This window comes from Colobus angolensis, unplaced genomic scaffold, assembly GCF_000951035.1.
Source record: "Colobus angolensis palliatus isolate OR3802 unplaced genomic scaffold, Cang.pa_1.0 Scaffold10, whole genome shotgun sequence".
Lineage (NCBI taxonomy): Eukaryota > Metazoa > Chordata > Mammalia > Primates > Cercopithecidae > Colobus > Colobus angolensis.
The window spans coordinates 11462214-11474791 of NW_012110919.1; the positions used below are offsets into that span (position 1 = coordinate 11462214).

At 48.7% G+C, this 12578-nt stretch overlaps 1 pseudogene across 1 annotated transcript in view; it reads right to left on the bottom strand.

Annotated features, from left to right (window-relative positions):
* Positions 1-304: 304 nt before the first annotated feature.
* Positions 305-12578, bottom strand: part of LOC105508095 — a 37208-nt pseudogene continuing 24934 nt past the window's right edge. Inside the window, exons 11-23 of the transcript XR_001001205.1 lie at positions 11867-11956; positions 11655-11760; positions 11367-11460; positions 10677-10998; positions 10309-10409; positions 2822-3057; positions 2666-2741; positions 1864-1949; positions 1394-1605; positions 1210-1306; positions 1012-1127; positions 786-933; positions 305-704 (exon numbers count right to left, since the gene is read on the bottom strand). The product of XR_001001205.1 is annotated as a golgin subfamily A member 2-like (transcript). The remainder of the gene's footprint in view (positions 705-785; positions 934-1011; positions 1128-1209; positions 1307-1393; positions 1606-1863; positions 1950-2665; positions 2742-2821; positions 3058-10308; positions 10410-10676; positions 10999-11366; positions 11461-11654; positions 11761-11866; positions 11957-12578) is intronic.

The window sequence follows — 12578 nt, forward strand, 5'->3', positions numbered from 1 at the left end:
GATTCTCCTGCCTCAGCCTCCCCAGTAGCTGGGATTACAGGCATGCACCACCACATCCAGCTAATTTTGTATTTTTAGTAGAGACAGGGTGTCTCCATGTTCAGCAGACTGGTCTCGAACTCCCTGACCTCAAGTGATCCACCCACCTCAGCCTCCAAAAGTGCTGGGATTACAGGCATGAGCCACCGTGTCTGGCTTCATAACTTTTCATAACTTTTATAACTTTTATCCCATAACATTTTAAATCCCATAACTTCTTTAATCCCATACATGTTTTAAAAATCCCATACCTTTTTAAATTTTATTTTATTTAGTGGCCTTTTAGATTATGGTGATCTTCACCTCATTTCCACCCGTCTCTCCACATTAGACAGGGGTCTTATGCTTGCTTCTGTAGGAGTAAAGGGTTGACTAGGAAGAGGTGGTAGGGACACGGTAGAGGCAGCGCCTCCAGCCCCACTTCTCCAGATTTTGCTGACAGTGGCCGGCTTTTAGATGATGGTGATCTTCACCTCATCGTTCTCAGCATTGGTACAAAAAAGGAATGCAAAGGCTGCTGCCCAAGCTTGGGTGCTCCTGGAGGTTCTGCATCTCATAAAGCAGCTGTATGATCTGCTGCTCAGTGGGATTGCCGCAGGGAGAACCCTTCCCTGCCTCTCCTTGCATAGGCTCCCCGCTGCTGGCAAGGCTCACCTCACAAAGATCTTTGGAGAGAGGGAGGCAGGGCGCTGTGCGAGCCCTCCCCTGGTTCCTGTGTGGCCACCCTGCCTGAGGGCTCTACTCACTACCCTGCTTGTCGGCAGCCCCAAGCTGCTGGGGGGCTGGGGCCCCTGGAGTGGGCTCATCAGCAGGGTTCTGGACAGCTGCCAGGGATCTGCCATGCTACTCGTTGTAGTTGCTCACAAGCCGCAACGCCAGCTCCAGCAGCTTCACCTGGAGGGAGGGGTACTCAGCTGCTCTGCCTGTGCCTGAGCCCATCCCCACCCCCACTCCTACAGAGATGTTCCATGCCCTACCTTCATCTCTCCCCTTGTCCTGGGCCAGCCTGCTGATGCACTCCTTCTCCCGGTGCTGCTCCTTCAGCACTGCCCTCTGGCTCTGGTACAGTGCGATGTACTCTCCTACCGGAGAACAGGGCTCAGATGCTGGGGCCCCTCTGACCGATGTGCAGCTCTCCTTGCTGTGCCCTGGCTTCCCACTCCCCAGTGATGTCTGTCTCTCCAGACAGCTAGATGAAGCGATGTTCCAGTTCCTCCACCCTCTCCTTCAAGTCCACCTTCTCCTGCATGAGCTCCATAAAGCGGCTCTGGAGCCAAAATAATGGGGTCACATTAAGGCAGCCACCTGCCTGCCCCCAACCCTTTTTGGCCCATGCCAGGAAAGACTCACTCACCTACAGCCTCTCCATGGCCGCCTGCAGGGCCCAGTGGGTCTCCCCACACATGGAATTGCCCCCAGTTCCTGGGGCTGGGGCTGCCACCTCAGGTTCCTTCTGGGCCGAGGCCAGCAGATGAGCCATGCGCTGGCAGTGCACTCCTTCAGCTGCCCACATAACTGTGCCTGCTCCTCCTCGGCACTAGCTACAGCCGAGTTGAAAAATGCCCCCTGCAGGCAAGAGGTACACATTCTTATAGGGGGATACACAGAACGAACAGGGCAGGGAAGTGGAGAGCAGTCCTTGCCTTGGGGGGCCTCAGACGGTGCACCTGTTAGTCACAGGTGAAATGGTGTCTGACCACTGGCTCCCAGGGAAGGGGTGAGGGTCCAGAGAAATCAGAAGGCTGGGAACCCAAGAGCAGAAGGGGGTCTGGGAGGGACCACGGAGGGAGGCAGCAAAGGTGGGGCAGGGGGAGTCAGGCTCACCATGGCCTTCTGGCTCTCTAGGTCCTCCAGGATGCTCGGCATGGGCTGAGGCACCTCCACCTCCTCCTCACTGTCCAGTCCATCTCCTGTTGGGGGTGGCCAGAGAGGTCCTCAGACAACCCAACAAGGGTAGAGTGGGCCCACCTCTGCCCCCACTCTCACTGTGTAACCCTGGGCTAGTCCCTCCCTAGCGGGGAATGAGCAGCTGTTCTTTATTTTGAAACGGAGTCTCATTCTGTTGTCCAGGCTGGAGTGCAGTGGCGCGATCTCCGTTCACTGCAACCTCCACCTCCTGGGTTCAAGCAATTCTCTGTCTCAGCCTCCCGAGTGGCTGGGATTACAGGCGCCCACCACCACACCCGGCTAATTTTTGTATTTTTAGTAGAGACGGGGTTTCACCATCTTGGCCAAGTTGGTCTTGATTGAACTCCTGACCTCGTGATCCACCCGCCTCAGCCTCCTAAAGTGCTGGGATTACAGGCATGAGCCACCATGCCTGGCCTCATTATTTTTTAAAGAGCCAAGATCTTACCGTGTTGCCTAGGTGCAGTCCCACTATCAATAGGCACGGGAGTTCTGACCTGCTCCATTTCTGACCTGGGCCAGTTCACCCATCCTTAGGCAATCTGGTGGTCCCCTGCTCCCAGGAGGTCACCATATTGGTGCCAAACTTAGTGTGGAGACCTGCTTGGCATAATGACCAGCTGTTCTAAAAGTCTGTTCAACTCCTCAATCCTGTGCTGCTAACGGTTATCCCTTCCTCCTGGGGCTCTCTCCTCTTTCTGTGAGCAGTCTCTGCTACCTTCCCCAGGTAGAGCCATGAGGCTCAACTGGGCCTGAGGCTGCTGGTTCTGCTGGCCGAAAGCTTCCAGGCACTCCTAAGGGGCCAAGAAAGAGAGAAGGCACAGAGGTTGCCAGGTCATTCCCCTCAGGGCCCTGCCCTGAGCAACTCCCTCACCTGGGTCTCCCGCAACTCTTGGCAGGCCATCTTGGCCACTGCTTTGCTTTGAGCTTCCTGCTGCTGCAGCTGGTCCGCGAGCTGGGTCCACAGCAGTAACTGGTTGTGCAGCCCCTCCTTCTCAGAGGTCAGCTGCTGATAGGTGGCCACATACTGCTGCAGGTGACTCAGGTACTGGTCTTGCTGCTGCTGCAGACTAAGCCTCCTGGCTCTTCAGCTCCATCCGCAGAAAGACCCTGGGCGTGAGGGCAGGTGGTGGCTGGCCCATAAATGGGGTAGCAAGGTCACTGTGTGGCTCTGTTGCCTATCCAGGACCCTGGCCCCTTTGTTCCAGGCCTAAGTGACTATCTCCCTTTCCCAGAGTCCCATGCCTCCTTCCCCAGCTGCAGGAGTCTGTCCTGTAGACCCCGGCTGCACGGCAGATGAATAACATACTCACACGGAGTGTGACAGAGCAGCTAAGGGGCCAGGCCACGCACAGAAAGAGTTGTGGCAACTGCAGGCCTCAACTAGCTGGCCCTGACGGTATTTATTCAGCACAGGCTTAATGACAAAGGCTTTGAGTCAACACACCTGTGGGTAATTAACTTTGCCGACCTGCCCCCAAGTAGAGCACAATCATGCACCTGCGGATAATCAAAGGTTGGTCTTAGAACCACATGAGTAAACAAGCTATTCAGCTAAACTCCCCCACATTCCCATGTTATTTGCTCTATTGTTATCAACTCAAGATAAAGGGGATTAGGGGTAAAAAAGGATTTCAGAAAAAAATCCTTTACTGAAGTTATGCGAACCTTCTGGCCTTCCAAGGTTTGTGTCTATATCCTATAACTTCATCTTACAATTTTTCCAACCACACTGACTGATCCCCTATATCTCCCCCTTTTCTGTTTTTTTGCATTCAGTCTTGTTAGCTGGAGAGTACAAGTGTGTGCAACAACTGGTCTGTCAGTAATAGTGGTCATTGCTCTTATTCCGGCTTTGCATCCTAAAATTAGTAAATAACATAAGACAAACATGACTGTAATTAGCAACATTCTTTTCCACTCAAGGAGTGACGCCCAGGAGCAGCGGTCTATCCAGGAGAGAGGATCTTGCACACCCTTCCATATGGCTGTTTGTTGAGTATATAGATAGATCTACAGTATGAAGGGATTCTAAAATTGTATTTTTAAGTTGCCTTATGTCTGCTGTTAAATTGTCATGAAAGGTTCCCTTCCCCAGAGGTGTTGTTTCACCTCATCCCAACTATGTATTGATTGATTCCACGGTAGGGAAGTGACACAGATACGATTATGCTCCCAGTCGCAGTTTAACTGCTGTTGGAATGCCAGTGCATCTTGTTGCTCCCCCACATATTCCAAGGGCAGCCTCAAGGGCTTGCAGGTGTGCAAGAATCTTTTGATCTATACCTTGCTGTAAGAGAAGCTCATTAGTAACATTTCTGGCCAAATTATCTACAAAAGCAGCTGTTTTTACTGATTCAGTAACAGATACTACAGCCACACTAGCAGTTGCTAGGGTGACTATGGCTGAGACTATAAAGGCTACATGTGTGCCTATGAATCTTTTGGGTCTGACCTGGGACAGGGCATGTTCTAAGGTGGCAAGGGCAGAGGAACCTTGCCAATCGCATGTCAAATTGACTGGTGGAAATGCCTCAGATTATCTCCTTAATACCATGACTCCAGTAATATTTAAATTATATATTGTAATTAGTAATACATGAGGCGAACCAAGTCTGTCCCTGCACCTGGGTCACAAACGTGGAGTTTTGGGGTATAACAGAAATATTAGTTCCTATAAGAAAACATATGGATGGGTAGTGCAAATCAGGCACTGATCAGTGTGATTATGAATAAAGATTATAGTATAGTTGTGACTGGAATTATGATATCTCCCATGCCAGGTGTCAAAGGAAGTGCTAAGATGTCCCAGGCACCACAGAGTGTCTTGGGGTGGCATAGACTTTACTTGGTGTCTGAAATATCCACCCCCACATTGGCGCAAATCATAGGGGAATGGGACGTGGCTACAAAACTGTGATTGATACCATGATGGATGAGGACATCAGTAAGGCTTCCCTGCAAATGGCTGTGGGACCTCCAGTCTAAGATGTTACAATTGCCTAACTGGAGGATATGGGCTTTTTCCCCATGACAGACCTCCCAGCTAAAGTGGAATCCATTACTTTCCCAGCTTTGTTCTTTAGCACAGGAAGGAATGTTTGGGAAAGTGGCATTGATTGCATCACCTGGTTTGAGGCTACCTGCAGCTAGGAATGTTAAGACATTTCCTTTGTCATGATGTAGCCGTAAGTGTGTTTGGGCAGGTACACGGTAAGGGTTAGACCCTTTATAACTTACACACAGTGGGAGGATAGTGGAATGATATGTAGTGTTACCTGGCACCTTAGTCTAAAGTGTGCCATTAATGAGGGACCCCACTGGGGGTAAATCTATCCCTCCTAGCCAAGCAGTTACGTTATTAAAGGCTGAGAAGGCGGTGTCTGCCCAGGTGACGGGGCGAAAGAAAGGTGAATCTAAGATATGAGCCCAATAGAGTGTAGCAGGTATAGGTTGCAGACAAAGCAAGAGCATATGAAGGATCAATACCCTATGTGAGTTGCAACGTACAACAGAGAGCATAGCAAGGAACAGATTATCTGGAGTGAATGGTGTCTGTGTCCAGAGCAGGATTCATTCAGCCTCCTGAGTTGCCTTCTTCAGCATCCCACAGGTAATGTCCAGGGCTTGTGTCGTCCGAGGAAGCCGCATCATCCAGGGCAGTGAGTCCTGTAGGGTCACTTCCTTCATTTCTGGTACCAGGTTGGGTCCTGGCCACATAATGGTATGGTTTGATGCATCGTGCTTGAATCCAAAGAGGACCTGAGGGGGTATGAACACAAGCATACCCTCTTCCCCAAGTTAACAATTCATTTGGACTACCCCATACATTACTGTTTACATCTTTCCATAAAACTGCAGTTTTATGTCTTAAGAGGTTTTAGCAAAGTGCTTTTCTACAGCGGATTGAAATTTATCATCTAAATTTAAAAAATTAAGGGTAAATAAGGCTTGTGCCAATAGTGTTGCAAGGTCCTTACCCATACTCCCCTGTTTTGTTTTTTGAGCATATTTTTAAGGGTGGAGTGGGCACATTCTACTATGGCCTGTCCTTGGGGATTATATGGGATGCCTGTGGAATGCTGGATGTTCCACGTGTGACAAAATTGTTGAAATTGTGAGCTGGCATAAGCTAGACCATTATTAGTTTTAATTTTTGTGTGTTGCCTCATAAATGCAAAAGTTAAAAGAAGATATTTAATGACATATCGAGTAGACTCTCCAGGAAGGGCATGTACACTAATTAAATGAGAATTGGTATCAATGGATACATGTACATATCTAAGTTCTCCAAATTCAGGGATGTGTGTAACATCTGTTTGCCATAACTGATTAAGTTCCAATCCTCTAGGGTTAACACTTGTTGAAGGAGGGGACGTGCCTGTGAGCTGGCAATCTTGGCATTGCAGGATAATTTGTTTAGCCAGCCTCTGGGTAAATTGAAATTGTTTAGACAAGTTTCTCTAGTTTTGCCGGAAAAATTGATGCAATTGGGTAGCTTGGTCAAGCAGTGATGTCACAACCTGAAGGTATGCTTGATCATTGCCGTAAGTCAATGGGCCAGGCAGTGAGCTGTGGCCCTGAATGTGTGTAATAAAAATAGGATGTATACACTGATCTAGCAATTGCTGAAGTCAGAGAGCACACAGGGTGGACCTCCAGAGTGGACTTAGTTAGGGCTGTCTCAAGGTTCTGCAGTAAATAAACAGAATAAGCAGAGTCATTAACAATATTGAGGGGCTGAGTGGAAAAAGTTTCCAAAGCCAATATCAAGGCCCCAACCTCAGCTCTCTGAGCTAGTAAATCCAGATCGAGTGATGGAATTATGTGGTCTCTACCAGACTGCTGCTTTTCCATGTTTACTAGAACCATCAGTAAACAGTGTTAAAGCATTTATGGGGAAGTGAACTATTTTTGTAGGGAAAATCATAGGAGTATGATAAACTGAAGGAGTTAGCAGGAATGACATGCTCTATTTGACCTGTGTAATCAGAGAGTGCTATTTGGAAGTCCATCGATAAGGGCAATACTGCTTTGAATTGCTTTTTATTTAAAGGAATCCTGACGATATCAGGATCACAACCTAGTAAGTGACTGCATCATCTGCAGCCTGAATATGACTTTACTGATTAACTGGATATAGGGAGATAGTGTTTTAGTCTCGGTATGTGAGCAAAAAACCCCACGCTAGAAAGCATAGCTCTGGAGCCATTTGTCCTATTAACCCTGTAGGGGAGTGTTTAGTGGGAAAAATAAACAATTGAACAGAATATTTTGGATCTATGAGATTTAGTTGTCTTTGAGAAATAGCCTATTTCTTCCATCTTTTTTTTTTTTTTTTTTCTGCAGGGGTTAAATATCTGAGAGAATCCAGGGCTGTGTTGCCCTTTAAGATAGAAAACAAGTTTTGCAGCTTATAAGTAGGAATGCCCAAGGTGGGGTGAAGCCAGTTAAAATTGCCTAGTAATTTCTGATAATCATTTAAGGTGTGTAAGTTGCTAGTATTTAACCTTTTGAGATTTTACCGACCAGGAAGTAAGTATGTACCCAAGATATTTCCAAGGAGAGGACATTTGTGCTTTTTCAGGTGCAATGATTAAACCACTCAGCTGTACATTCTTTATGACAGAGGTATATAAACTTAAAAGCATTGGCTCTGTTGGGGCTGCTAGCAGAATATCATCCATAAAATGAATAACCTTGCAATCAGGAAATTCTTTTCTACTGGGGAACAAAGCTTGATTTACATGATACTGACACATGGCAGCACTGTTTAGCATTCCTTGAGGAAGCACTTTCCAATGAAATTGGCAAGCTGGCCTTTCATTATTGATAGCTGGTATTGTAAACACAAATTTTTCTCTGTCTTGCTTTTCCAGGGGAATAGTGTAAAAGCAACAGTGGCCATTATTAGAAAGAGGTGTTTTAAATTCTTAAATTGTACTTAAATCTCAGCAGAGAATTATAATCTGGGATGTCACTTGTATACAAGGAACACGTGAAATTTTGCCGTGGGCCACCTGCGGAGCTGGGGCTTTTAGCACGTGGGTCCCAGGGTGGCGGCCATGTTGCACTTGCGCTGCTTTTTGTCTGTGCCGCCTTTTGTCTGTGCTGCTCCCTCACCCTGCTGCCACTGGGCAGATGCTGCCAGCCAAGTGGACCTTCGTGCATGCCTCCTGCCCCTCCCTAGCAGGCCAGCTCTGGTGTGCTGGGCCTGGCTCCTTGTCACTGCTACCTCTGTGCAGGCCGAGTTCCTGGAAGCACTCGCTGGCTCCAGGTCTGCAAGCTTCCTTTGCTGCCAAGCATTTCCTTCTGCTTACCACCAGCTTGGCCACACGGCTTCAACCTCTAATGCTTTTTCTTAACTTTTTATAAACGTTAAAAGAAATAGGTTTATATACCCAATTGCCTTGTCAACCTTGCATTACCAGGCAGGCTAAGAGCTCCCCTTTTAATGCCTCTTGCCTAAGAAAGGGTCCCATAGCTGTAGCGTAGCTCTTGTCTTTTTTCCTATATATTGCAGGAGGGGGCTCAGGCAAAACCTCCATTTCCTCTTTGTTATTTTGGTCTGGTGATATCAGGGCTGAGCGAAAAGGAGGTGGTAAGGCAGGTGACGGTTCCTCCTCCTTCCCCCTTTTTAGGCTCTTCTGTGTATAACAGAGCCAGTGTCACCCTAAGGCCCATAGCGTTAAAGATGATACTGGGACCTGTTGCCCGTGCGCATGATGTTGATTAAGATCTCTTCCCCACTTGTTGCCAGAGCTCTACGTCTAGCGTTCCTTTTTCTGGGAACCATGAGTTATGTGAGACAATAGTTTGCATTAGGTCCCTTAATTGAGCCTGTGAAACCGAGGCTCCACTAGCTTTAAGCAGCTGTTTCAATACTTTTTTTTTTTTTTTTTTGAGACAGAGTCTCGCTCTGTTGCCCAGGCTGGAGCACAGTGGCCGAATCTCAGCTCACTGCAAGCTCCGCCTCCCGGGTTCATGTCATTCGCCTGCCTCAGCCTCCCAAGTAGCTGGGACTACAGGCGCCCGCCACTTCGCCCGGCTAGTTTTTTGTATTTTTTAGTAGAGACGGGGTTTCACCGTGTTAGCCAGGATGGTCTCGATCTCCTGACTCGTGATCCACCCGTCTCAGCCTCCCAAAGTGCTGGGATTACAGGCTTGAGCCACCGTGCCTGGCCCAGTTTCAATACTTTTATATACTGTTTCTGTTAAGCTGATAACTGTTGTCCCATGATGAAACCCTAGCCTGAACAATCCCCCCAAACTTGGAAATTCCCAGTGGGCATCAATGGCTTACTGACTGCACAGTTCTTTCCATCTTTGTTTCCGAGGGGTCCATTGTGATCCTTCACAGTGTGCCTCACACAGGGCACCACTTGCAAGGGTCTATCCTGCAGACCCCAGCTGCACGGCAGATGAATAACATACTCAGACACCGATATTCAGTGACAGAGCGGCTAAGGGGCCAGGCCACGCACAAAAAGAGTTATGTGCCTTGACTAGCTGGCCCTGAGGGCATTTATTCAGCACAGACTTAATGACAAAGGCTTTGAGTCAACACATCTGTGAGTAATTAACTCTGCCAACCACCGAGTAGAGAGCAATCATGCACCCACGGATAATCAAAGGTTGGTCTTAGGACCACATGAGTAAACAAGCTATTCAGATAAACTCCCCCACATTCCCATGTTATTTGCTCTACTGCTATCAACTCAAGGTAAAGGGGATTAGGCTGCTTTCAGCCAAATCCTTTACTGAAGCTGTGCAGACCTTCTGGCCTTCCAAGGTCTGTGTCTATATCCTATAACTTCATCTTACAATTTTTCCAACCACGCTGACTGATCCCCTACACCCAGCCTTAAATCTCACACCCTTCCTCCCACCATTTAAACTAGGCCACAGACTGATGGAAAAGCAGAGGGAGCCAACCTCCATCTGCTAACTGTGCCACATGCCTAATGCTTTCCATGTATTATCTCATTTAATCCTCAGCACCTCTGCGAGGAAGGTGCTAACTTCCCTTTTAAGGTAAAGAAACCGAGACTTAGAGATGCAAAGTAGTTGAATGGTGCCCAGGGGAGCCAAGGCCAGAATCTAGTTTGACTCTAAGGAGCCTCTTATACCACCATCTCTTTCCCTATGTTTGGGGGGCTCCATGACTGTAGCTGGGATGATGATGTTCAGATCTGGGAGGAGCCCACCACTAAAAGTCAGAGAGCAGGAAGTAAGAAACAGTCACAGGACTGCCCTAGAGGGTGCTGGGGTCACCTGTCCCCCAGGCTGGATCTGCCTCTGGCCTCACACCTCCCCTCCCTAGAGGCTGGTGCCCGCCTTCCAGCTCTTCTTGGATGGGGCAGTGATACCGTCTCCTTTAGCTTCCCCAGCTTCTTTCCCAGCTCCCTCTTTACGTGCTATTCCAACTGCATTGCACTGATAATCTCCATGTTCTCATTAGTCTGGACAGAGAGAAGCAATCAGCAGCCATCCACTGCAGCTAGAGACCCTAGAACTTGGTGTCTGCCTCCCATGGCACCAGGAAGGGTGGAGGCAGGTTAGAAAAATCATTCCCTCTTCCCCACAGCCATCAGAGCAGGGCTCTGATTCACAGGTACCTTCAGAAGTACCATCTCACATTAGGGGTACACCACCTCATTTTATGGGCGGGAAAACAAAGGTCGGGAGGGCTAGGGAGGAGGGCAGGTTCTCCTGATGGGGTCACGCACCAGCTTTATGAGTCCGTTCTGCAGTTCAGACAGCTGCTTGTTGAGCTTGTGGTTCTGGGTGAGCATACGGCTGATGGTGGTGCATTCTGCATGGTCTCCAAGATTTGTCTGTGCGACTCTGCCTGCTCCCTCAAGAGCTTGGCCACCTGCTGCAGCGCCAGCAGCCTCTCCTCCACTCCTGGTTCAGATGACTGAAGCCCTCAGTGTCTTGCTCCTGGGCTTGGAGCTGTCAGACTCTCCAGTTCCTTCTGCAGGTGGTCAGCCTCTGCTTGTAGCTTCTGCTCCACCTTGGAGGGCCCTGCTTGGAGTTCCAGGGGCATGGTTCAGGTAAGAAAGGAAGTGACAGTAAGGGCCTCTGAATTCTCAAAAAAAACCCTCCTCTTGGTCCACAGCTCCTTTCAGGCTCCCCAAACTTGGCCTCCCTGCTAATGATTTCTTGCACCCGAATATTAGCCAGTCTTCTAAGCCACTTTCTGAGAGAGACAACTGTGGATGGCTGACAATGGGCACGCTTCCCTCTTTGCTGATGGGAACACTGAGGCTCATGGAGATTATGAGACTTGCCAACTCCTGGCACAGACCTCTTTCCTTCTGCCCCAAAGCCCTCCATCCACCCACCTCCCTGAGGCATTCTAAGCCACCCCCACAGCGCTCTGACACCAGTCCTACTCCCAGGTCACCACAGCCCCAGCTTACCCATTTGGTTACTCAGTTCAGCCAAGCTCATTTCCAGTTCTTATACCCAACTCACGCTATGCTCCTTCTCCTCTCTCAATGTGCACACCTGCCCAAAATACAGCAGGAAAGGGCCCTGAAGAGAGGGGCTGATGGCTGGATGGGCTACCATCTCCCTCTCTGACCCTGCCGCCACATAGCCTAGACCCATGATCACCTCTGGCTATAGTCTTCCCATTTTACAGATGCCTAGAAAGATCAAGTGATCTATTTAAGGTGGGGGGCTGAAGGGTCAGGTCTCACCTGCTCTGACATCTACTGCATCCTCTGCCGCCACATGGCACCCCCTCCTTTCAGATTTCCAGCAGACGTCTCTCTCCATTTATAGTTGTCCAACTGACTCCATTACCTTCAAGAATGGGGACAGAAGTTATGAAGGGCTGTCACTGGTCCTCACCTGCTCCTGGCCACCTGGGGTCATCTTCCTTCCACGTCCCTCCCCTGCAAAGCCTCACATGCCCCAGGTGTGCTTCCAGCTATGCCCGCTCCTCCATGGCCTGCGGTAACTGCTGTTTAGCATCAGGGCCTTCACAGTGCCTTGAAAACTGGATAGTGAAGAGTGAGAAGTTTAGATTCGGGGAGACTGGGCCATTCCAACAGTGCCCCTTAAAAGGGCTAGGGCTAGGCTCAATGTACAACTCAGTCAATACAACTCTGCTGTCAAGTTTCTTTGTTTCAGAAATAAAAAATTAAATAATTTTAAAAAGATCTCAGGCTGGGCATGGTGGCTCATGTCTGAATCCCAACACTTTGGGAGGCTGAGGGAGGTGGATCGCTTGAGCTCAGGAGTTCAAAACCAGCCTGGGCAACATGGCGAAGCCCCGTCTCTACAAATACAAAAATTAGCCAGGCGTGGTGGTATGTGCCTATAGTCCCAGCTACTTGAGAAGCTAAGGCAGGAGGATCGCTTGAGCCTGGGAGGTAGAGGCTGCAGTGAGCCAAGATCACACCACTGCACTCCAGCCTGGGTGATAGAGAGAGAGAGACCCCATCTCAAACAAACAAACAAACAAACAAACAAACAAACAAAACCTCTACTCTCTATTATTACCCAAGAAATAGTGGAAGTATTGGCTTGAACCTCAGATGGAAATAAACAGACTAATTAGCTAGCCATATAAATGTAATTTATAAAATAATGGTTTTCATCTATGATGCTTTTTTTTA